The sequence below is a fragment of the Hordeum vulgare genome, chromosome 3H (assembly GCF_904849725.1).
Source record: "Hordeum vulgare subsp. vulgare chromosome 3H, MorexV3_pseudomolecules_assembly, whole genome shotgun sequence".
Lineage (NCBI taxonomy): Eukaryota > Viridiplantae > Streptophyta > Magnoliopsida > Poales > Poaceae > Hordeum > Hordeum vulgare.
Window position 1 is genome coordinate 518656682 of NC_058520.1, and position 27156 is coordinate 518683837.

Here is a 27156-nt window from a genome sequence, read left to right on the forward strand (position 1 = left end):
AGATCGATGAAGAAGAAGCAACTCCAAATGAACAATCAATGTGCTCACGTCAAATAATCCTTTGCATGTACCTGCAACTGGTGTTGTAGTAATCTATGAGCCACAGAGGACTCAGCAATCTCATTTCCAAAGGTATCAAGACTAGCAAAGCTGAATAGGTGAGGTATGGTTAAGTGGTGAGGCTGCAGCAGGTGACTAAGCATTATATGAGGTGGCTAACTTACGAGTACAAGAATAAAGAGGGGGAAGGACTACGGATAATGAACATGTACTACTATTGATCAAATGAATGATCCTGAACACCTACTTACGTCAAACATAACCCCACCGTGTCCTCGATCGGAGAAGGAGCTCACGAAAGAGACAATCACGGTTACGCACACAGTTGGTAAATTTTAATTAAGTTAACTTCAAGTTGTCTAGAACCAGTGTTAAACAAAGTTTCCACGTTGCCACATAACCGTGGGCACGGCTTTCCGAAAGATTTAACCCTGCAGGGGTGCTTCAACTAGTCCATCACAAATTACCACAAACCGCATACAAATCCTTGATCACGAAGCTCGCGATCTCGTTGGACTCCTTAGTGGAAAACCTCAACTCTGAGATTACCCAAAGCATCACCGGAATCCCGATGCACAAGACATTCGTCAAAGGTGAAACTACTCCAGCAAGGCCGCTCGGTGTGTCAACGATACCGATAGGAGCTGTGTATCTCGTTCTCAGGACACGACGGATAAGCGAAGCATACGGTGGCCTGATAGACATCTCTCGAGTTGCGCCAGGTTGGCCCCGCACGGTGCTCTATTTTCGACCAGCACCATCAGCACTGGCCCTCCCTGTATTATGTAAAATTACCCCTCGGGTTCATGACGCCCTATGCTTTCAGTATTAACAAAATTATTATGTTGGGCAAATGTAGAACCAACGTTGGGCCTTGCCAGACCAGCTTTAATCTAAAACGAATTATCAAGGGGGTCCCCATAACAACCCCGATCGTGTTAGGAGCGCTCAATTATGGAACATAACACCGGTAGCCGAAACTAAGGGGGTAAAGGTGGAACAAAACACCAATCTAGAAAGGCAGAGCCTTCCACCTTTTACCAAGTATATAGGTGCATTTAATTAAATAGCATTTAATATGGTGATATAACAAGGAACCCATGCTTTCACATGGAAGCAACTGCACCTGCATCTAGCAACGCTAACACATGGTTAAGCGAGCGGTAACATAGCCAATCAGTGGTTTTCCAGGTTGTGAACAGGTTGAAGGTTTTCATGGCAATGTTGAGAGGCTGAAATTTAACAGGTGGTAGGCAGTGAGACATAACGATATAAACGGTAAAAGTAGCATGGCAATGATAGTAATGGTATCTGGGGAAATGGTCATCTTGCCTGAGATCCCGCTTGGAAGAAGAATGACTCCGTGAAGCAAACGAACCGACGTAGTCGAACGGGTCCTCACTTTCCGAAGCGGTCGGAACTCTATCGAGACGAAGGAAACCGGAAACAAGCATCAACACACGATATATAGCACGGCACATGCACAACAAGATGCAATCCACATATGATGCATGAACAGTTGAATATATGCAAGACATGGCATGGCAATTCACAACAATCAAACACTACACATTAAGTGAAGTTCAATATGCAACGAATTGCATATTGACGAAACTCCACATACGAATTATTTAGTTCTATCCCGATTAGGTACATGACAATATTAAATGTTGTTAAACATGGCAAGAGGGGAAGCGTAATTAAACTATCTATCTAGGCATTTTAAATGAAGTCGGAAATGACATATAGCATCTCCGAGATGACCTCATACGTCAATTTATAATTCTGTCCAGATATGAACTAACATGCTTTACTATGTGTTAAACAGAAAAAGAAATAGGATCACGTGATTCTACATGTCGTTACAATCAGTTTACACATAGAGAACATCTCCCACAGAGCTACGGTTCAAAAGATACGAACACCGCAAGATATGATGGCACGAATGCAATATGTGTGCAACAACAGTCACAAGCATTTCAAAACACACAACCAGCAAGATAATATGAAACTACACGAGATTCTAAGCAAGTTACATATAGGGCACGATCAAAACGGAGCAACGGTTCAACAACTACGAGCTAAACAAGAAATCACTACAATCTGCCAAAATCAGCCACATAGCATTTTCTACATCCTCGAACAACTAGCTACACAAATCCAAAATGCTCAACCAAGGCATGAGACAGTAGAGGGCAAGATGTACTACAACATACAACTAATAACACCTAGCATGTAAGCATGGATCACTAGGAAAAGATCTCACAAAATGGTTGCTCACACGCAGTTTCAGACTTAATGAAAATATCAGTTTATGACAGTGCAGTTTTCGATCTGAAGGCATATTGATAGCAGCAAAACTATAAGCTACAGGACTCCAAATGGCATGAAAATTCACAGCATGCTATAGAATCTTAAGGACTACAACTAACTCCATTGCACCAACCTCAAAAGAGCTACAGATCACCACATAAACTCATGGAAAGACAGCAACAACATATAACAGATTTGAGACTTAGATATTTCAGCATCTACAAATCAGCACTATTTTCTAGCATGTTGAGAGCAAGCAAACAACAACTAAACATGGATTTCTATTGCAACCAAAATTACCAGGGGCTAGCATACACATCCAAGGGCATATCACTAGTTGACAACTCGTTCATATCATACACGGATTAAATCCCACAAAATAAACAAAAGCGCAACATGTCAAAATATCATGCACACTAACTTGCTCAAAAGCTAAAACTAAATGCACAGTTAAATTCTATGGATTTTTCTACCCCGGAAACATATATAATGTGAGGGGTTGCAAAATAAAAATAACGCCACACAATATGCGAGATTATGTCCTAATCATGATATAACAAACTAGCTACTATCAATTTTCTACTAAATTTTCTCTAGAAACACATCTAAAACAGTAGAGCTACAGTGCAAGATACAACATAATTTAGAAAGACATTTTGACTATGTTCATGATAATGAGTTCAATTAATCATACTTAAGAATTCCCACTCAAATAGACACCCCTCTAGTCATTCGAGTGGCGCATGATCCAAATCCACTAACTCAAGTCCGATCATCACGTGAGTTGAGTTTAGTTTCAATGATGAACATCTCCATGTTGATCATGTCAACTATATGATTCATGCTCGACCTTTCGGTCTCTTGTGTTCCAAGGCCATGTCTGTACATGCTAGGCTCGTCAAGTTTAACCCTAGTGTTTCACGTGTGCAACTGTTTTGCACCCGTTGTATGTGAACGCTGAGTCTATCACACCCAATCATCACGTGGTGTCTCGAAACAACGAACTGTCGCAACGGTGCACAGTCGAGGAGAACACAATTTTATCTTGAAATATTAGTGAGGGATCACCTTATAATGCTATCGTCGTCCTAAGAAAAACAAGGTGTATAAAAGGATTAACATCACATGCATATCATAAGTGACATGATATGGCCATGAACTTGTGCTTCTTGATCTCCATCACCAAAGCACCGGCATGATCTCCATCGCCATCGACACCGCACCATAATCTCCATCATCGTGCCACCATCGAGGTTGTCGTGCTATCTATGCTATTACTACTAAAGCTATAACCTAGCGATATAGTAAAAGCATCTGCAAGCACAAACGTTAGTTTAAAGACAACCCTATGGCTCGTGCCGGTTGCCGTAGCATTGACGTGCAAGTCGATATTTAACTATTACAACATGATCATCTCATACATCCAATATATCATATCATGTCTTTGTTCATATCACATAACATGCATACCCTGCAAAAACAAGTCACACGTCCTCTAATTTGTTGTTGCATGTTTTACATTGCTGCTATGGGTATCTAGTATGATTGCATATTACTTACGCAAAGCCACAACGGTAATATGCATATTGCTATTTAACCTTCTCCAAGGACCGCCTCGGTCAAATGAGATTCAACTAAAGTTGAAGAAACAAACACCCGCCAGTCATATTTATGCAACAAGTTGCATGTCAGTCGATGAAATCGGTCTCTCGTAAGCGTACGAGTAAAGTTGGTCCGGGCCGCTTCAATCCAACAATGCTGCCGAATCAAGAAAAGACTAAGGAGGGCAGCAAATTGAACATCAACACCCGCAAACTCTTCTGTGTTCTACTCGAGATATCATCTACGCATGAACCTAGCTCATGGTGCCACTGTTGGGGAACGTTGCATGGGAAACAAAAATATTCCTACGCACACGCAATACCTATCCATGGTGATCATCATCTACGAGAGGGGAGAGTGAATCTACATATCCTTGTAGATCGCTAAGCGGAAGCATATATAACGCGGTTGATGTAGTGGAACATCTTTGCGATCCAAATTGTAGCCCGTCCCGCGATCCCATCAGGATCCATCCCGATCTAGTGTCGAACGAACGGCACCTCCGCGTTCAGCACACGTACATCTTGATGACGATCCCCGCCTTCTTGATCCAGCAAGAGGGGCGGAGAGGTAGATGAGTTCTCTATCACGGCAGCGTCGTGGTGGTGGTGGTGAACTAATCCAGCAGGGCTTCGCCTAAGCACCACTGAACTAGACTAGAGGAGAAACGGATCTAGAGAGAAGTAGAGGGAACACGTGCCAATTAGGGTTAGCCCTCACCTCTAAAACCTCTTGTATATATAGGAGGGAGGGAGGGGAGGAGGCATCCTCAAACCCTCAAGGTTTGGCCGAAATTGGAGGTGGAGGAGTCTACTCCAATCCTACTAGGAGTAGGATTCCTCCTCTCTAGTTGGAAACCCTTTCCACCCTTTCCACCTTTGGGTTTCTTTCCTTCCCACCTCCAATCCTCCTTGGGATTTAGTGGAGGGTTCGGCCAGCCAACTAGGGGATGGTCCACGTCCTCCCACAACCCATGAGACCCTTTGGGGTGGGTGGGCCCACCTGGTGGACCCTCGGAACCCATTCGTCACTCCCGGTACACTGCCGGAAATGCCCGAAAATTTTCCGGAGTTCAAAACCCAATTTCCTATATATCAACCTTTACTTCCGGACCATTCTGCAGCTCTTCGTGACGTCCAGGATCTCATCTAGGACTCCAAACAACCTTCGGTTACCAACACTTATAACTCAACTATACCGAAACGTTAGTGAACCTTAAGTGTGCAGACCCTGCGGGTTCGAGAACTATGCAGACAGGACCTGAGACACTCTCCGGTCAATAACCAATAGCAGGACCTCGATGTCCATATTGTCTCCTACATATTCTACAAAGATCTCTATAGGTTGAACTTCTATGTCAAGGATCCATTTAATCCCGTATGTTGTTCCCTTTGTCCTTCGGTATGTTACTTGTCCGAGATTCGATCGTCGGTATCTCTATACCTAGTTCAATCTCGTTATCGGAAAGTCTCCTTACTCGTTCCGTAATACAAGTTCTCGTGACTAACTTCTTAGTCACATTGCTTGCAAGGCTTATTGTGATGTGGTATTACCGAGTGGGCCTCGAGATACCTCTCCGTCACACGGAGTGACAAATCCCAGTCTTGATCCATGCCAACCCAACAGACACCTTTGGAGATACCTGTAGAGCACCTTTATAGTCACCCAATAACGTTGCGACGTTTGATACACACAAGGTATTCCTCCGGTGTCCGGGAGTTGCATGATCTCATGATCATAGGAACAGATACATTGACATGCAGAAAACAGTAGCAAGAAACTGACACGATCATATGCTATGTTTATAGTTTGGGTCTTGTCCATCACATCATTCTCCTAATGATGTGATCTTGTTATCAAGTGACAACACTTTCCTATGGCCAGGAAACCTTGACCATCTTTGATCAACGAGCTAGTCAACTAGAGGCTCACTAGGGACAATGTGTTGTCTATGTATCAACACATGTATTTGAGTTTCCAATCAATACAATTCTAGCATGGATAATAAAAGATTATCATGAACAAGGAAATATAATAATAACCAAGTTATTATTTTCTCTAGGACATATTTCCAACATCATATATATACCGTCTTAGTGATGAAGCCTTTTAGAAGATCGATGAAGAACTTCCTATCCTTTAGGCATCTCAAAGCACCATAGTTCTTACATGGGGCATCCATTAACTGTTGTCAATATCTTTGATCAAAGTAAGCATAGATCATTAAACTAAATAACTAACACATCAAAATAGAACATATACTAGTAATTAAGAAATTCTACAAACGGTATATGGTTCAAACATATAATAACATGCATAAAGTTAAACAGTCAATTTATATATGAAATAGCTAGCTATATAGTGATACGTCCATCATCTAGGAAGCTACTGGCCAGAGGGGTCAGCCTTGTGGTCGTCCCTACGACGACACTGTAGCGACTGCACCTCCTCCTCCTCCTCCTGTGCCCCAAGGTTATCCCAATCTATGGGATTCTCATGTGTGCTCTTCCTCGTGGCATAGTGAAGGAGCATCATCGTGTTGGTCTCTAAGAGTTTCTCATCTCTCGCAAGCTCCGTCACTAATGGGTTGAACAACTATTGCTCGGCATGGAGGTTCTCCTTCTCCCCAGCCCTAGTGAATATCATTATGTTCTCCAGCGTGAGGAACTGCGCGTACCCACGACAATCGGCGAAGTTGAGAATTGCTTTTTCCTTATGATACTCAACCGCCTTTGCATCGTAGGCGCATCGCTAACTCTGGGGTATCCAGTGTCTAAGCTGGTGGTCGACATTGTCCATTATGATGGTTGCATAGTACTTAGTCCCCTTCTGTCACATGCCAAAACTTCAGAGCCATCTGACTGTACCCGCAACACCTATATATATACAATGTAGACAACGCCACTACACTTATCCTAAAAAACTACACTACATAACTATAGTAAAATCTAAAACTACAATTACCCTAAAAAACTACACTACACAACTACACTAAAATCTGAAACTACAATTACCCTAAAAGCTACACTACACAACTACACTAAAATCTGAAACTACGATTACCTTAAAAACTACACAACATAACTACACTAAAATTTGAAACTACAGTTACCCTAAAAAACTACACTACACAACTACACTAAAATCTGAAACTACAATTAACCTAAAAAAGTACATTACACAACTACATTAAAATATGAAACTACAATTACCCTAAAAAACTACGCTACACAACTACACTAAAATCTGAAACTACAATTACCCCAAAAAACGGCACTACACAACTACACTAAAATCTAAAACTACAATTATCCTAAAAAACTACATTACACAACTACAGTAAAATATGAAACTACAATTACCTTAAAAACTACACTATACAACTACACTAAAATCTAAAATTACAATTACCTTAAAAAACTACACTACATACACTATAATCTGCACTACACAACTATACACTAAAATCGGAAACTACAAAACTATACTAAAATCTGCACTATACAACTATCCTAAAAAATTACACTACGTTCTTACACTGCGTACACAGCTACACTAAAATCTGAAAATACAATTACCTAAAAAATTGCACTACACAACTACACTACAATCTGCACTACGCAACTATACACTAAAATCTCAAACAACAAAATTACACTAAAATCTGCACTATACAGCTATCCTAAAAATTTACACTACGTTCTTACACTACATACACAGCTATAATAAACTCGATACTACAATTACTCACCGAAGATGGAGACGATGGGGCTAGCGGGTCCTTGACGACGACAGTGGCGAAGACGACAATGGAGACCACGGCGAGGGGACGGCGACAGAGATCACGACAAGGGGACGGCGACGGAGATGACGATGGCGGTGGAGGTGAGGGGCTGACGGGTCCTTGACGTGGCGGCGGTAGAGGCGCGGAGACGGCGACGACAGCGATGTAGGTGGAGATGAAGACAACAGCGGTTGAGGCGGTAGCTGTTGGGGAACGTAGTAATAATTCAAAATTTTCCTACGTATCACCAAGATCAATCTAGGAGATGCTAGCAACGAGAGAGAGGGAGAGCATCTTCATACCATTGAAGGTCGCTAAGCGTAAGCCTTGCAAAGAACACGGTTGATGGAGTCGTACTCATGGCGATTCAAATAGCGGAAGATCTGATCCAAGCACCGAACGAACGGCGCATCCTCGTTCAACACACGTACATCCCGGGGCGTCTCCTCCTTCTTGATCCAGCAAGGGCGAAGGAGAAGTTGAGGGAGACTTCCACAACACGAAGCGTGGTGGCGGTGGAGCTCGTGGTTCTTCGGCAGGGCTTCGCCACGCGCTACGAAGGAGGAGGTGAAGGAGGGCAGGGCTGCGCCAGGGGGAGAGGGTTCAGGTGTGCCGCAGCCCTCCCACCCCTCCTCTATTAATAGGGGGGAATGGGAGAGGGGGCCGTCCACCCTAGATGGCCTAGGAGGGGGTGGCGGCAGCCAAGGGGGTTGGCTTGCCTCCCAAGTTGGTGGGTGGCAGCCCCCACGCCCTAGGGTTCCAAGCCCTAGGAGCCTTGGGCCCCTTGGGTGGTGCGCACCAGCCCACCAGGGATCTGGTTCCCTCCCACCTTCGGCCCATGTGTCCCTCCGGGACAGGTGGCTCCTCCCGGTGGACCCCCGGAACCCTTTCGGTGGTTCCGGTACAGTACCGATAAATCCCAAAACCTTTCCAATGACCGAAACTGGACTTCCCATATATAAATGTGACAGCCCGATGCCGACATCCCAGAAGATTCCCTTTTCTTTCCGTTTTCGCCGTGTGGTTATTTTCGTTTGTCGCATCATCATCGCATCATTCACATCATTTGCATTGCATCGGCGTCTCCGTTGCCGCCCGTTTTCTAAACTTGCATCCGTTGTTAGTGGCCGGTTCTCGTCGTTGTCCGTTCTGAGTCCGACCGCACTCGCGCGCGCCCATGGCATCGTCAAGACCTTGTTTTTATAGTGCGTTTAAAACTTTCCCTCATCGAGGTGAAACTTGGCATGCGGTCTTAATTGGTTCTAGCTAGGCCGCCTGTCGAATTTCGTCGCGATCGGAGTTCGTCTGGTACCCGAACGGTCGTCCGTAGCGGCACCGTATCCGGTCTACCGTCGGACGTGTTCCGGTGTTTTAAATTGTGTTGTCGTGCCGCCCGTTCTCCCTCTCGTCCCTGGATATCACCTCTATACGGCCGCGTACCATTCCCACGTGCGGAATCGTCCGAATCCGACCGCACGGTTGGATCCGGAACGCAATTCCGGTTAACCGAGCCCCCCGTTTGTCTATATATAGCCCCCATGCCATTAATTAGACAACCCCTCTCCCCTGCCTCGAAATCCGTGCCACCCACGAAACCCTAGCCGCCTGCCTATCCTCCCCTCAGCCTCCTCAGCGCCGCCGGCCCGCCGAGCCCATCCGGGGCCCGCCGGGCCCGAACTCCTGCAACCCCCGTGCTCCCGAGGCTCCCGAGCTCCTGGCCATGGCCAGCCCGCCGCCTTCACTCGTGCCCCGCGCTTGTGCCGTGGCCGCGCCTGCCCAGAAGAAGACCCCGCCGCCGCAGCTCCTCGCCCGCGCCGTCCTGTCGACCCCGTCGCCGGCCTGTGCCAGGAACGAGCCGCCGCCATGGCCCCACCGCTCCTGCCGCCGCCGCCTACCAGTCCCCTCTGCAGCCCGCCGGCGGCCAGATCAGCCGGATCCGGGCCGGATCCGCAGCCCCTCGGCCTCCCCCCGCCGACATCGGGTGTTGCCTGCCGGAGTCAGCATCTCCCCGCCGCCGCACGGACTCGACTTGGGGCAGAGCCGACCGAGCTCGCCTGGCCGCGTGGGGCTAGTCGCACGGTGGTATTGTGTTCTTAGAGGAAGATTTTCAAGGATCGAGAAATTTGTTGTTTAACCGAATGAAGAAAAGGCAGGACGGAAGGATCCACAACATCTTCATGGCGAGAAGACGAAGCAACATACTCCTATACGAGATCAAGTGAAATTAAGGTTGTGTTAAGTGCGACGCCGAGTCAAATACAAGGGATCAGTTTTCGTTACTGCTATTGCGCGTCGCCGAGATCCAGAGGAGTTCCAACGCGTCTACTCTCGAGGAGATAAAAACGTAGTTGCCGCTACTATAATTTTACAGATCTGATCGCTAATGCTACTGGACAAGTAGAAGCAAATCTGCATCAGGACATAAAAGTAAATCCATCAGAGAAGATGTACGCAGGAGTCAGGGATTCGATGCGCAGTAAAAAAGGAAAGGAGGAAGGCCACTCCAATTTGGATCGTGGGTTGGATGGCTGTATCCGATTACTACTCAATGCTTGTTACGGTCCAAATAAAGGAAAATCAAAAGCGAGGATTCGCCTGGTGTTGGTCACGATCTGGAGACAGAGACAACCACGACTCGGTCTCTGCGTGCCGTCCGCCGCACGTGGCTCCGAGCCAGTCTTGACTCGCCGAGGCGTGATAAACCGCCATGGCCTTGTCCAGCCGCGCTTATCTTCTGCTGCTTTGCCTCGCTGCGCTGGCCGAGCCATGCCTCACTCACGCCGGCTCGCCTCGCCTCGGCCACGTCGATCGAGCCGCCGGACTGCTCCTCCGCCTCTGTCGTGGACCAGCGCCGCCAAGTTGCCCTGGCCGGTTCACCGTCGTGGGCTCCGCCTCTGCCGCAGGCTAGCGCCGTCGAACCGCCCCGGCCGAAGCCGCCGCCTCACCTCGCGTCATCACCTGCCCTGGCGCAGCTTCACCCGTGTCGTCTCGTCGTGCTACGCCCGCGCCTTACCCCCTCCTATTTCTCCGCCTGCTCGCACCCAGTGCTAGAGAGCTCCAGAGGAAACCGTTTGACCTGCATCAACCTTGGAACGGCCGATGTAATCTCCTCCACCTACTCGCATGGCAGCATGGACACATGCTCGCCGGTGGAGAGTTTGAAGAGGTGGTACTCCGACAACCGGACGTCGAAGAAGAGCGTCAGGGTGAGCCACGGCTTACTCCTCGACAGCACAAGGTGCTCCCCGGCCAGGTCGCCCGCAGTGAGCACCTGACGAACTGAGACGGTCGGCTGCGCGCCCCCGTTCACCGGGATCGAGCACGCATAGAAGGACGTTGCGACGCCCCGCACGGTCGGCGAGAAGAAGATGATCTCAGGGTGGCACGCGGAGGCTGCCCTGGCGGCGTGCGCGGCGACGAAGTTTTCGGAGGCGAGCGCTTCGTTCCATGCCCGGCAGACGGCTCGGAAGCACACTGCGGTGTCCACCGGCAGGCGCTTGAGGATCTCGTCGATGAGCAGCTCTTGGCTCAGCGGTGGGCCAAGGCATGCAGCGGCAACCCTCACGTCGTCGCTTTCTACTGCATCGAGCGGGATCCAGCTACCAGGGACGTTGGCCTCGTCATGGAGTTCGTGGGGGCTCACCTCTGTGCCGCTCGCTGCTACAAGATGGATAGGAGCTAAAACCGGGAAATTGCAAAGTCCAGAAGCTAAAAGACGTTTTGATTAGCCATAGTACTATACGTACTTGATGAACACGGTGATCAAGGATGCATTATTTAAAGGCATTTTCACGTCCAGCTGGAGTACTACTTCCCACATCTCATGCTCGGATCAAAAGAAGAAAAAAAGCAGGCAGCCACGTGAAGTTGTTTGACCAGGAGCTGGATCATCACACCGTAACCGTGCCTCCTCGCTCGAGCCGCCCAACGGACGGGTACAAACCGCCGCCCGCGGCATGATCTATGTCAAATATGTCAAAAGCCTGCTGACGTTCATCCGTGAAAAATACATCAGGTGCTATTCATCTTATCTACCTTTTAGTACATGTTATTTGTCCAAGAACAATTACTCTGTCCAGCGATATTTTTATGCAGGGCAATTATCCATTATCAAAGATGGCATTATATTTCAGAGATGGAGTACACGCCAGCATCATTCTATAATGGTGTCCGTCTGGGCTGCTCAAAGGGCTCGCGCACCGGCTTACAACGCTGTGATCAACTCATCATCAACGCTGGCTTAAAATGACACGGCCAACTTTCATGACCGTGCGACCAAGACAGCTTACAAGGTCGTAATCAACCCACCAATCATACCGGCTTACAACGCCTCGATTGACTCGTCGTCCCTACTGGCTACAACGCCTTGACCAACTTCCTATCCACGCTGGTTTCAAACGCGACCATGGTCTGGTTTACATCAACCCGCCGGTACAGTGCTCGCCTGTACGAGCCGCCAAATAGAGGATGCAAGACGCCGCCCTCGCGGTCCAGACGACATCAACCCGTCGGTGCAGTGCTCGCCTGTACGAGCCACAAACAAACGGATGCAAGACACCACCCTCGCGGTCCGGGCGACATCAACATAACGTGCAGTGCTCACTTATAAAAGCCACGCAACAGACATGCGCAAGCCGCAGTCCCTACGGTCCAATTTACATCAACACATCAGATGGAGCGGGTACCATCATTTTTCTCCACCGGTTTACGCCGCAGTCAAGTATGGAGACTCTCAAGCCGCCTCCTTGAGTCGACTTAAGACTCGGGGGCTATTCAGACATGGCTCGCCATATCCAACGAGGCTGAATAATTCAAGAACATTGGATCATTACAGGCAAGATAACCCGGCTCCGAGGGCTGCTGCTTCATTGGCGGGCATTTTAAAGTCGCCCAAGAGGACGAGTCGCCACGATGCGCACTTCAACATGGTGCCCGGCTTAACGGCAAGAATTCATGGTTAAACCTGCCTGTCTGCGCGATGCTACTCCGAATCCCGTGTACTCCGTTTCATGATAAGTCAATCCATATGGACCCTGAACTTATCCGGGTTAAAACATCGATTGGTCGTGAGTGCCGGCTTACAGAAAGCGAGGATACTCCATTTTCCATTAAGCCACCTTCTTGGTCAAACCTGCCTGTCTGCATGATGCTACTCCGAATCCCGTGTACTCTCGATATGTCAATCCAGTTGGACCCTGAACTATCGAGGTTAAAACATCGATTGGTCGCGAGTGCCGGCTTACAGAAAGCGAGGATATTCCATGGGCTATTAAGCCGCCTTCTTTGAAACTTGGTTAAACCTGCCTGTCTGCATGATGCTACTCCGAATCCCGTGTACTCTCGATATGTCAATCCAGTTGGACCCTGAACTATCGAGGTTAAAACATCGATTGGTCGCGAGTGTCGGCTTACAGAGAGCGAGGATAAACCAGTGGCTAACAAGCTAGTTTCATTGAAGTAAGATTCAAGTCTCATATACCAGCACTATTCTGTCATATACATGCATCATCTTGCATTGCATCATGCATCATACATACATATCATGCCGGTCTTCAAACCGGGTCAAAGCATAAGTTATTACAGGTGCAAATTAATCTTTGAATAGCCAATTTGCCTGGATTTTTATCATGGTTTATCATAACCAGTGTTAAATGATTGGGGTTTTTGAGCCAGCTCGGAAGAATTGACTATTGTCGAAGAGCCGCCCTATCACATATAATGCCGAGTCATCTAATTGACCGGCCCTTGGATTTCTTCAACTTGTGCTCTGTAGTAAACTACAACACTTATGGATTTCTCGAACATATGGATCTCTCCTTGCCGCATGACTTAGGCTCCACCTCACCTCAACAACGATCAAACAACAGCAGCCAAAAGTGTTGCCTCAACGACGGAAGACTGATTTACACGCATCAGGATCAAAGTCATATCAAGACCGGAAGGCATGAAGACCGAGACCAGCTCAGCTTACTTAGCAGCTCAATTGGTGGCAAGCCGTCCGGGCGTTACTTTTCGTGTTAGGTCGTGACAGATGCACAGGCAGTTGCGATCAGGAGCTCCCCGCATGATCAAACCACCTCAGATGTGAAATTTAATGGACTGAGTCCCTACGATGTCACTACATGAAGGTCAAAGGCAGCTAATAGGCACGTACTAGCTTCATCTCCACCATGTCTCACCTCGCCTCGGGCTGGCCAGGCCTCACCTTGAGCCGGCCATCTCGCAGCGAGCCGACTCTCTGCCGCCGGCCGCACCAACACCGTTGCTCGCCTGCCCCCCCCCCCCCCCGACAGGAAGTCGTCCGACTACGCCATCGCCAGCTGGGGCGGCTCCTCCCGCGAGCACGCGCCGGCCCGTCGAGCTTTTGGCCGCTAGTGAACCTTTGGGGCTCGTGGATAGCAGTGTTCGTAAGGATGGCAAGACCGAAAATGTTTTGATTAACTCCACGCTCGGCAAGGAAGCCAAGCCACAATGGACAATGTGATTTGATCCATGTGCATGGACATGCATCCACGTGGATTGCTCAAGAAATACTATGACTACAAGGCAACATCTGAAAATACAACAACGTGGACGACTAGACCAGCACCAGCGTCTGCGTATGGGTCATCGGTATTTCACCCGAAAAAATCATCAGGACAAGTACTCAATACAAATATGATATAATATTATGGGCGATGATCAACGGATTCATGAGCCGGTTTACAATACCGCGGCCGACTCGCCGTCCATGCCAGTTCATAATTGACGGACAATTCGCTGCGAGCGCCTATTTACAAATGATGCGGCCAACTCTCACGACCACGCGATCAAGACGGCTTACAATGGTGCGGCCAACTCTCACGTCCGCGCGACCAAGACAACTCACAATGGAGCGGCCAAACTCTCACGTCCGCGCAACCAAGGCTGCTTACAACGCCGCAACCGATTCTTGAGTCCGTGCCAAATTGCCAGACAACTCTCAACCTGCCGGTGTAATGCTCGCCTGTATGAGCCGTCCAACAGAAGGACGCAAGTCGCCACCCTCATGGACCGGACAATATCAACTTACCGGTGCAGTGGCTTTATATCTTGGAGATGGAGCGAGTACCAGTATCTTTTCTTTGTCGGTTTATGCCACAATCAAGTATGGAGACTCTCAAGCCGCCTCCTTGAGTCGACTTAAGACTCGGGGGCTACATGGACATGGCTCGGCAGACGCAACTGGGATGAATAATTCAAGAACCACGGGTCATTACAGAAAAAAATATTATCTTGGGTGGCGCTTGAGCTTTCTGACTCGCCCCATCCTGTCGCGACCTTATGAGCCGACAAAACCATCATCTTAGGGTGGCGCTTGAGCTTTCTGACTCGCCCCATCCTGTCGCGACCTTATGAGCCGACGAAACCATCATCTTAGGGTGGCGCTTGAGCTTTCTGACTCGCCCCATCCTGTCGCGACCTTATGAGTCGACGAAACCATCATCTTAGGGTGGCGCTTGAGCTTTCTGACTCGCCCCATCCTGTCGCGACCTTGTGAGCCGACGAAACCATCATCTTAGGGTGGCGCTTGAGCTTTATGACTCGCCCTATCCTGTCGCGACCTTATGAGTCGACGAAATCATTATCTTGGGTGGCGCTTGAGCTTTCTGACTCGCCCTATCCTGTCGCGACCTTATGAGCCGACGAAATCATTATCTTGGGTGGCGCTTGAGCTTTCTGACTCGCCCTATCCTGTCGCGACCTTATGAGCCGACGAAATCATTATCTTGGGTGGCGCTTGAGCTTTTTGACTCGCCCTATCCTGTCGCGACCTTATGAGCCGACGAAATTGCTTTTTTTTTACCTTCGTGGCACTGCCACAAGGTTTTTCAGGCTTTTTCCTGACTCGCCTCAAAATATCTTGGGCCGATTGCTCCGACATATGGATTTCTCAAGGATATATTTGTCGGGTTACATTGCAACCACGGTCAAGGATTTATTTTATCACAAAGGCATCATCAGCTCACGGAATGGATATGATTTTATTCTACAATGGAAGGAATAGCCCCGAGTCGCTACAGGCACGCAACCCGACACTTGGGGGCTACATTATTCAAATCAAGATTACATCAAAGTATGAAAGTCCCATGTCGCTGCAAGCATACACCATGACACTTGGGGGCTAATGCAATCCGCTTTTCAAATCATCACATCATCAACAGACCCGACTACCTCAAGGAGATAACCCGGTCTTGGAGGGCTACATACCGCTCTTTATTCAAGTATGGATTCAAGGAAGCACCGGCTCATCATTTTTATCCGCCCCTTGGGGGCTACATCATATGATGTTTTATTTTCAAAAGAGAAGAACGTGGAGGTCCCGAGTCGCCGCAAGCAATCGACCCGTCACTTAGGGGCTACACTATTCAGATCATAATATCTAAAGTCCCAGGTTGCCGCAGGCAAGACAACTCGGCCCTTGGGGTCTACATCACTAAGTTGTTTCACAGATCATGAGGTTCAAATCGAAGACCCAGCCCATCATACACTGATGACCCGGCCCTTGGGGGCTACAGGTAATATGGATATATCAAAAAATTGAAGAGCACATTTTATTCTGTCATGGAGGTGAAGTATTGGGAGACCGGTTCAGCATATTTTTATCTAGTTGAAGCACTGAAAGACCGGCTCAACATCACACGGATTTGTCAATTGGAGTTCAGTTGTTTGACGGGGCACTACTAATAATGATAACCCGCCATTGTCAATCATGACCCGCCATTGTCAATCATAACCCGCCGAAGCAAGAGAAGTTAGTTCAACATTGTGTGGATTTCTTATTTCCCAAATTTTCATCAAGCCAAAGCATTGGAGGTCGACTCAATGGCATATGTATTTTATTACAAAGGACATGTACCAACAAAATGATTGTGAAGACGGCTCGTTATTATGAAGAAGAAACCCGGATTTTTCAAGGAGCCACTTCAGTAAAATCAAGCCGGCCAGAGGAGTAAGCCGGTCTCTTAACTTATTTATTATTCTTATTTCAGGAGCTTACCATGAATAAATTCAAGCTAACCTTGGGGGCTAATGTCGGGGATATACCCCGCAGTGTAACCCGGCTTGGAGTATGACCCGCCAAACGACTTGCCGATTCATCGGTGACTCAGCAGTGACCTGGCGGGCGACTCATAGTTGTCCCCACAGGCGACTTAGATAAATGACGAAGGCCCAAGGCCCGGCGTATACCCTGGCAGAAGGCGGCTCACAGAGAGGCAGGAGGGCCGGCTCACAAGAGAAGGCCCAAGAAGAGGAGAGACTCCCTCACAAAGGACACAAGACCCGGATTAGGGTTCAAGAGAGACTAATCCTATTACTACTCCTAGTAGGACTCTACATGTAAACCTACCCCTTCCACCTATATAAGGAGGGGTAAGGCACCCCAAGAGGGACAAGATTCACAACTTAGGTCTAGACAAGACAAATCATGAGATAGACAGGTCAGACACCCACGAGATTAGAGGTGGCGAGTCTGCCCCTTGTAATTGAGATCATCATCTTCATCAATGAAGCACAAGCAGGACGTAAGCTTTTACCTCCATCGGAGGGGCCGAACCTGGGTAAACTCGCGTCTCTCGATTCTGACCAACCCCTTCAAGCCGCCACATGGTTGCGATGGCCTCACACCTAAAGTTCTCTCACGAGGACATCTGCCGTGACAAAAACCACGATAGACGGCCTCCCGCTCGCTGGCCTGCGTGGGCCGCGCGAGAGCTGGCCCAGCAGCAACCGCCCAGACCGGCCCAGCTCCGGGCCTCTCCACCTGCCTTGCCCCGCTGGGCCTTCTCCCTCCAGGCCGGCCTGCTAGGCCGAGGTAAATCCTCCCTCACTGCCCTCCTATTCCTCGCCTAGGCGACTGGTAGCTAAGCCGCGCCCCCTGTCCGGCCCAATAGTTTATTAGGTATTTTCGGAATTGTAATTAAATTCCAGAAAATATGACGATATTAAAACGCGCGTAACTTTTAATCCGTAAGTCGGAACGAGGCGTGTCTTATATGGTTTTGGCGTAGAATTTCGCGTAGAATATGATTATCCAACTTGCATAATTATTTGAGGTAGTTTGAAGAGCCTAATGCATCGTTTTGCGTGCTGTTTCAATAGGATCCGATCCGTAGTTATTTCTCGTGCGTGTCCGGATTACGCGTATACCGTAGAATAAATGTCCATGTTTTAGGGACCATTATTCCATGTATTTTAGAGCGGTCACTCGTATTTTTACGTGTAGAGATTGCCGGTAGTTTATTTTCCCGTATGTAGGTGATTTTTCCCGCATTTTCGTGTGGCTTTATTTTGTGTTGCAAACCCCACATATTTTATATGTTTCCGGGATAGGAAAATCCCATGGATTTTTCTGTGCAATTAGTTTCAGCTTTCGAGTAAGTTAGTGCGCGAGATATTTTGCTATGTTGCCCTTTTGATTAATTCGTAGGATTTATTCCGTGTCTCGCTTGAATTAGTTGTCAACTAGAGAGTTGGTCTTGGATGTTTTGTTTAGCCCCTGGTATTTTTAGTTGCAATAGAAATGCATGTTTAGGTGTGTTTTGCTTGCGCTCAAGTTGCTAGAAATAGTGTTGTTTTAGAGGAGCTGAAATATTCCTAAGTCTGGAATCTGTTATTATTTTTTTGCTGTTTTGTTGTGCTTCTAGCTTTTGATCTGTAGCTCTTTTGAGGTTGGTCCAATGAAGATAGTTGTACCCCTTGTGTTTCTCTTGCATGCTGTAAATTATCATGCCATTTGGAGTCCTGTAGCTATAGGTTTTGCTGCTGTCAGTATGGCTTCAGAGCGAAAACTGCACTTTCATGAGGTGTTATTTTCACCAAGTCTGAAATAGTGTGTGGGAAGCCATTTTGTGACTTCTTTTCCTAGTGTTCCATGATGCCATGCTAGTTGTTGTTAGTTGTTTGTAGTAATGCTTCTTGCCCTTTTCCGTGCCTTCCCTTGCTTGAGCATATCGGAGTTGTGTAGCCGTAGTTGTGGGGCGTAGAATATGCTATGTGGCTGATTTTGGCACATTGTAGTCATTTCTTGTTTTGCTCGTAGTTTTCGATCCGTAGCTCCGATTTGATCGTGTCCTACATGAAACTTTCTTAGAATCTCGTGTAGTTTCATTTTATCTTGCTGGTTGTTTGTTTTGAAGTGCTCGTAGCCGTCTTTGCACACATTTTGCATCCATGCCATCTTATCTTGCGGTGCTTGTATCTTTTGATCCGTAGCTCCGTTGGAGATGTTCTCTACGTGTAGATTGCTTGCCATGACGCGTAGAATCATGTGAACCTATTTGTTTTGCTGTTTAACAACTAATTAAATGTGTAAACTCAGATCTGGACAGAATTGTAAATTAACATGTGAGGTCGTTTCGGAGGTGCTATATGACATTTCCAACCTCATTTAAAATGCCTAGATAGGTAGTTCAATTGCGCTTCACCTCTTGCCATGTTTAACCATATTTAATATTGTCGTGTATCTAATCGGGATAGAACTAAATAATTAACGTGGAATTTCGTCAATATGCTACTCGTTGCATATTGAACTTCACTTAATGTGTAGTGTTTGATTGTGTGAATTGTCATGCCGTGACTTGCATGTATCCAGCTGCTCATGCATCATTTGTGTTGTGCATCGTGTGGTGAATTCTGTGTGATGATTTGTGTTTCCGGTTTGCTTCGTCTCGATAGAGCTCCGCACGCTTGTCGGATGTGAGGACCCGTTCGACTACGTCGGTTCGTCTGCTTCACGAAGGCATTCTTCTTCCAAGCGGGATCTCAGGCAAGATGATCATTTCCCCAGATACCATTACTATCATTGCCATGCTAGTTTTATCGCTTCTATCGTTTATGTCTCGATGCCTACCACATGTTAAATACCAGCCTCTCAATCATGCCATGATAACCTTCAACCTGTTCGACCTAGCAAACCACTGATTGGCTATGTTACCGCTTGTTTAACCATGTGTTAGCGTTGCTAGTTGCAGGTGCAGTTGCTTCCATGTGATAACATGGGTTCCGTGTTATATCACCATTTTAAATGCTATTTAATTTAATGCACCTATACACTTGGTAAAAGGTGGAAGGCTCGGCCTTTCTAGCCTGGTGTTTTGTTCCACCTTTGCCCCCTTAGTTTCGGCTACCGGTATTATGTTCCATAAACGAGCGCTCCTAACACGATCGGGGTTGTTATGGGGACCCCCTTGATAATTCGTTTTAGATTAAAGCTGGTCCGGCAAGGCCCAACATTGGTTCTACATTTGCCCAACCTAATAACTTTGTTAATACTGAAATGCATAGGGCGTCATGAACCCGAGGAGTAATTTTACATAAACAGGGGGGCCAGTGCTGATGGTGTTGGTCCCAAACGGTCTGCCTGCGGGGCCACCACGGGGAAACTCGAGGTTTGGCACCCGTAGTTAGTTCCATCCGTCGTGTCCTGAGAACGAGATATGCGGCTCCTATCGGGATCGTCGACACGCCGGGCGGCCTTGCTGGATTAGTTTTACCTTTGACGAGATATCTTGTGCATCGGGATTCCGGTGATGCTTTGGGTAATCTCAGAGTTGAGGTTTTCCACTAGGGAATCCGACGATATCGCGAGCTTCGTGATTGAGGATTTCTATGCGGCTTGTGGTAATTTGTGATGGACTAGTTGGAGCACCCCTGCAGGGTTAAATCTTTCGGAAAGCCGTGCCTGCGGTTATGTGGCAACGTGGAAACTTTGTTTAACACTGGTTCTAGATAACTTGAAGTTAATTAATTAAAAACATGACAACTGTGTGCGTAACCGTGATTGTCTCTTTCGTGAGTTCCTTCTCCGATCGAGGACATGGTGGGGTTATGTCTGACGTAGGTAGGTGTTCAGGATCATTCATTTGATCATCAGTAGACACGTCCGTTATGCGTAGATCTTCCCTCTCTTATTTCTTGTACTCGTAAGTTTAGCCACCAAATAAATGCTTAGCCGCTGCTGCAACCTCACCACTTAACCTTCCCTCACCCATTTAAGCTTTGCTAGTCTTGATACCTTTGGAAATGAGATTGCTGAGTCCCCTGTGGCTCACAGATTACTACAACACCAGTTGCAAGTACAGGTAAAGGTTACTTGACGCGAGCGCGTTGATTGTTCATTTGGAGTTGCTTCTTCTTCTTCTTCTTCATCGATCTAGGATGGGTTCCAGGCCGGCAGCCTGGGATAGCAAGGATGGACGTCGTTCTTCTTTTGTCGTTTGTTTTCGTCCGTAGTCGGACCCTGCTCTTACTCTTGATGATTATGTAATGTACTGATGTGACTCTGATGTAGCTTGTGGCGAGTGTAAGCCAACTCTTTATATATCTCTTCTTTTCAGTACATGTACTTGTAACGATATCCATTCTTGCGACACGACGAGATGCGCTTCTATCTGTGACGAGGCCTTCGTGCCAAATTGAGGATAGGGTCGCATCTTGGGCGTGACAATAAATCTTCACCTCCGGACTATTCCGTAACTCCCCGTGACGTTCGGGGTCTCATCCGGGACTCTGAACAACTTTAGGTAACCACGTACAATTTCCACTACAACTCTAGCGTCACCGAACCTTAAGTGTGTAGGCCCTACGGGTTCGGGAACCATGCAGACATGACCGAGACACATCTTCGGCCAATAACCAACAACGGGTTCTGGATACTCATATTGTCTCCCACATGTTCCACGATGATCTCATCGGAGAAACCACGATGTCGAGGATTCACTTAATCCCATATACAATTTCCTTTGTCCATCGGTATATTACTTGACAAAGATTCGATCGTCGGTACGCCTATACCTTGTTCAATATCGTTACCGGCAAGTCTCTTTACCCGTTCCGTAACACATGATCCCGTGACTAACTCCTTAGTCACATTGAGCTCATTATGATGATGTATTACCGAGTGGGCCCAGAGATACCTCTCTGTCACACGGAGTGACAAATCCCAGTCTCGATTCGTACCAACCGAACAGACATTTTCGGAGATACCTTTAGTGCACCTTTATAGTCACCCAGTTATGTTGTGATGTTTGATACACCTAAAGCATTCCTACGGTATCCGGGAGTTGCAAAATTTCATGGTCTAAGGAAATGATACTTGACATTAGAAAAGTTGTATCAAACGAACTACATGATCTTGTGCTATGCTTAGAATTTGGTCTTGTCCATCACATCATTCTCCTAATGATGTGATCCCGTTATCAACGACATCCAATGTCCATGGTCAGGAAATCATGACCATCTATTGATCAACGAGCTAGTCAACTAGAGGCTTACTAGGGACATGTTGTGGTCTATGTATTCACACATGTATTATGGTTTCCAGTTAATACAATTATAGCATGAACAGTAGATAATTATCATGAACAAGGAAATATAATAATAATCATTTTATTATTGCCTCTAGGGCATATTTCCAACAGTAGCGGTGTGGAATCGTAGATGGCAACGACGGTCGGGGCCTTGGTCGTTGCCGGCGGCGACGAACTCATGTAATTGGGATTGATTTGGGGGTGGTTGTGTGGAGAATATATCGGGTGTGTATATGAGCGGTTGGATTTGACATGCGATTGTGTGTTTGGTAGCATTGGCTCACGTGGCCAGCTCCATTTGCTATGTATTTTACTATAGTTTATTATTTGTTACATTATTTATTTCATTAATTATGCTTTTTTATTTTTTGTGAATATACATATGTATATGCAATATTGAAATAAAAATTTAAAAGATAATACATATAGATGAAAACAACATAGTTTTCATTAATTCATCTGGTCTGCTTACATATATACATTACATAAGGATAATTAACAAAAAATAATATAATTTTACTACTAAATCTAGACCATGAACATCATCACTCTGACGACGGCCACGAGAAGAAATGATGTCATCGATCGAGCTAGGAGAAAAAGTCCAAGCATGCAACCGGCTAAAAATGCATATCGAAGCATCTTGAATTTCTTGATTTGGCCTCACATCACATCATTCTTGAGTTGCATCTCATCTATATATCGTCTCGGTGCTGGAATGGAGTAGTCCAACAACTCGCTTACGTACTTCTGGACGAGATCAACCCATATCCATGTGAAGCAATATTTTCTCTCTATTTTCTGTGAATCACAATATATATACACATATATTGACGTGAGAGACAATAGAGGAGTTGAGTTGTGCAAATTATCTGAAAATAGATTAAGATGTATTTTTGGTCACATATGTACCTTTTCACGGATGACGCAGATGTAGAACTCTCGCTCTGGATTCCATTCTGGGTGCGACATATGCTTATCAACAGGGCGTCGACAGCCGTAAAGCAGTACAGGTCTAGTATCTTTGACGCTGGTAGCGTAGTTGTCGGAATAAACGGGAGTCACGCTGCTGCGGAGGGATGATTTGCCAAATAGGGTCGGCTGCATTGGTCATGGGAGCTCATGGCGTAGCAAACAGGGCCAGATGGAAGCTCGGCCAAGGCGGCGGAGTCCCAAACTTTCGACATGCTTCTTCAACGTGGGTCCATAACTAATAGGACCTATAACTAGTTAGGGAGAAGAATACTTTCGACATGCTTCGTCAACGTGGGTCCATAACTAATAGGACCTATAACTAGTTAGGGAGAAGAATTGGAAGTGGATGTATTTTGAGTACCCATGGACACTAGTTTATATAGGTCAAACTTAGTGGTGGCATTCATGAGTAACAAACGACAGCACTATATAATATATATGTGGCGTCGCAGCACGTCCGATGTCAGCAATATATTCTGATTGGTCAGCTAAGCAGGGCCTACATTTTGGTGGTGTTTCGCTCTGAGCCCACGCCAGCACTAACTACACAAATCTAGTGAACCAATTCGTCCAACTCATCAGTATTTGAAAAAAAAATGCTCGCGTCACTTTTCAAAAAATCTTCTGATTCAGCGATTTATCATCCAATATATCACTACTCGGGGGTGATCAATAAGATTATGCCTTATCTTCACCATTTATTTTTCGGGCTGATTTATCACTGTGACAAGCGATTTATCTGGAATCTAACGATAAATTGGGCATGTTCATATCACTATGTTTGCAAAAACTATGTTTATTTTTGTTTTGTGGACTTTGTTAAGCAATACATACCGTTTTCCTATTTTGTTTGCCATTATACAAGGATTCAAAGGTTAGGAATCAAGGTAACACTTCATCTCAACAATTTTTTGGTGTTGAATATAGCATATTTTAGTATTGGGAACATGGATTTGCAAAAAATGGCCGATTAATACATGACCGATAAAATTGATTAATCGGCTGATTTCTGATTAATCTCTAATTCCAGTTGACCGAGACGATAACGATAAACGATGTCCTCAACATTGGTTGGCACCGCGTCAAATTTTGGCGCCACCAATGTAAGTTGTGGCTAGCCATTTCTCCACTAGTGGTAGCCCACGCTACTTAGAACAACCGCATGTAAACTAGAAACACCGCACCACATCTAGGGCCGTTTTCCCGACGTACTGTCCAACCACCCCCGTTGTGACGTGTTAACCCAGTCGACAAACTGATAATCCACGAGTATAGGAGATCAGTTGTTACCTTTTAGTAAATAAGAGGAGCAAACCAAACAAAGGAGCTAAAAATAGAATTAATTTTCTCTCAAGTTTTATCGACCACCGATACAACTCTACACACACTACACTTGTTTTACCTAAAAACAAAAAATAGAAGTAGTTTGCAAGCATAAAAAGATAGCTTTGCAAGATAATAATGAGTGAGTTGATGTTTTAATAAAAGAATAATAAAGTAAATGTTTTTTAATAACAATGAGAAAAGGTTTGTCCCTAGGCATTTGAATATGACATGATAGTGATAATCATCTTACTTATGAGGGAGAGACTTAAGATAACATATTGTTCATACCAGATCACATGTTCTTATGATTCGAACTCTAGCAAGCATCCACGACTATCAAAGCTTCATTAAGGTAAAATATAACAATAGTATTAAGTTAAAAGTTCCATTTGATTTCATATGCAACAACTCACGAACTGGGGTTTAGTTTTTGTCACTCCCGCAACGCACTATAAACAAATTATTGCATATATTGCAACACCCTACAACGGTGAACCCACACGCATGCGCGACATAGAGGGAACTATATGACAATGCCATAATAACATACACCTCATATCAACCATATCATACCAAAATTAGCCCACAAGACAAAACGAATCTACTCAAACATCATAGAGGTGCAAAACATCATCGAATAATAATATATAAAATAAAGCACCATGCTCATGTAGAGATTACAGCACGGTGGGAGAGGTTACACCACTTCTTAGAGGGGAGAGAGTTAGTGATGACAACGTCAAAGTTGTTAGAGTAGATCGTCGTCACCAAGGAGCCGAATTCACTGTTTTGACCCTTTTTAAGAACTTTAGTACTTTACCATGTTTTGACCCCGATTCGAAAAAAAAAAACCATGATCTAACCCTTTTCCTACCGACATTGTCTTTGGCGGTAGGGTAACACAGCCTACCGTGCAAGGGTTATGACGGTAGAACTTGACTGTGCCATCACGATCGTTTGATGTCGAAAATACACTACTGCCATAGTCTGTAGCGGTAAGGTACAGAAGATATAAAATGAGTGTGGCATTAAGTAGTATTTAATCTCTCAGCTGGAAAGTTGGCTATTGCATGCATGTTTGCTTTGGATGGTCTTGGGTTTGAGTTTTCCTAAGACCATTATTTTGTTTATTTTTAGTTTGCCCAAAAAAAAGGCAACAGTGTGTCTTTTATAAAATCCTCGCAGAATATAAACTAATATGATATGATAATTGGGTGCTGTTTATATGATGGAGATGCTTGTTGATGGCTTTCACGAACGGTATATTTCTCTTCTCCTCCCCTTCTAATTAACCACCGATTTTGCCTGATTGAGCTGGCCCGAGCGAGAGTCCCATTTTATCCCTTTCCACCACAATTGATTTTCCAGCAAGGGCTCTATCTATTGCCTTTGTTGTGACTTGTGAACGGTGACATGAGAACTTCAGTTATCTTCTGTTAGGGGAACAAGTGTTTGGTGAGTCACTTAACTGATGGAATTAGATTCAGAAAACAAGTTTTTGAAATACAAATTTTGTGCACTGTATATCACAAACATGATAATTGAAGCAGCTATCTCTTCCATGCGTGGTCACGTATATAATGTCATCAAAGCGGTGTTGTGTTGCAAGCAGTAGTCATTATGGTTTGAGAGGCTAGAGTGGCTTGAACTACTTGATGTTTCAGCTAGCCGCTGCTTTAAATATTGTGGTATGCATGCATTAGTCGTTGTGCTCTTGTCCCGTAAAAGAAAGTAGGTGTGTCCTTGTTTCTTCTTCTATGCTTATCATCAGAAATTTTTGGTGATACCTTTTTCTTCTTTGTAAGTTTCACTAGTCATGCGTGTTATACTTATACTGCATGAAAACTGTTGAAAGTGTCGGTGCAGCTGTGCACTCAATCATTTATGGGACCTTTGGTCCCTTTGTGGTTCGGCGGAGAGGTCGTGTGCCATAAAGAGCAGAAGCTACGAGGCGGCACGATGATGAGACTCGGGTGTTTTTATTCAGGTTTGGGCCACTGTGAAGCGTAAAACCCTACTCCTGCTTTAATAGATTCATTGAGGAAGATGAAGTTCGCACGGAGTTCTGCCCCGACAAGGGTTGCTGCGGAGAGATATCACGTACGTACAAGTATACTTGGCTCTAATCCCCTAGGGATGTGAATCTACCAAATGTAGAATCTCCAAGTCTCCGAATCCTTTGCTAGATTGCCTCGGGCCTCCTTTTATAGCTCAAGGGGCGTCCACAGTGGCGAACAGTCATGATCATATAGCTAACAGTGCTATCACACCTAACTCTGGCACTTAAGACAAAGCGCCATAAATGCGGCCTTAGGTGGCGAGCGGGGTGTGTTCCCGGCAAGCTCCTGACACCTATGAGCTGGCCTGGCTTGGGGTCTTGACACGCCTCTGAACGGGTGTCACCTGGTCGTAATCTATCTTTCGACGTGTCGCCACGTATTTAGCGAGAGCCATCTAGCTACCTTGGAGCTCGACACCTCATCGATAAGTGACTGGTGTAACGATGAGGTGGAGCGGTGATAGACAGGCCCACACTTGCCAGGGAGGCGCCTTGCCGGGCCTTGTCGAGGATGCGTGTTCCTTGGGTTGCTTGTGTAGGTCTTGCCGCCGTCTGGTTCCGACTCTTTGCTTGGCTTGGTGGTTGCTCTAGAGGGGATATTCTCTTAACGCGTGTGCAAAAGTCAGGGGCACTAGGTACTCCATTACTAATGCAACGACATAAAAGATCTGCCAAAAAAATATGTGAGAGAGTCAAAATACCCAGTA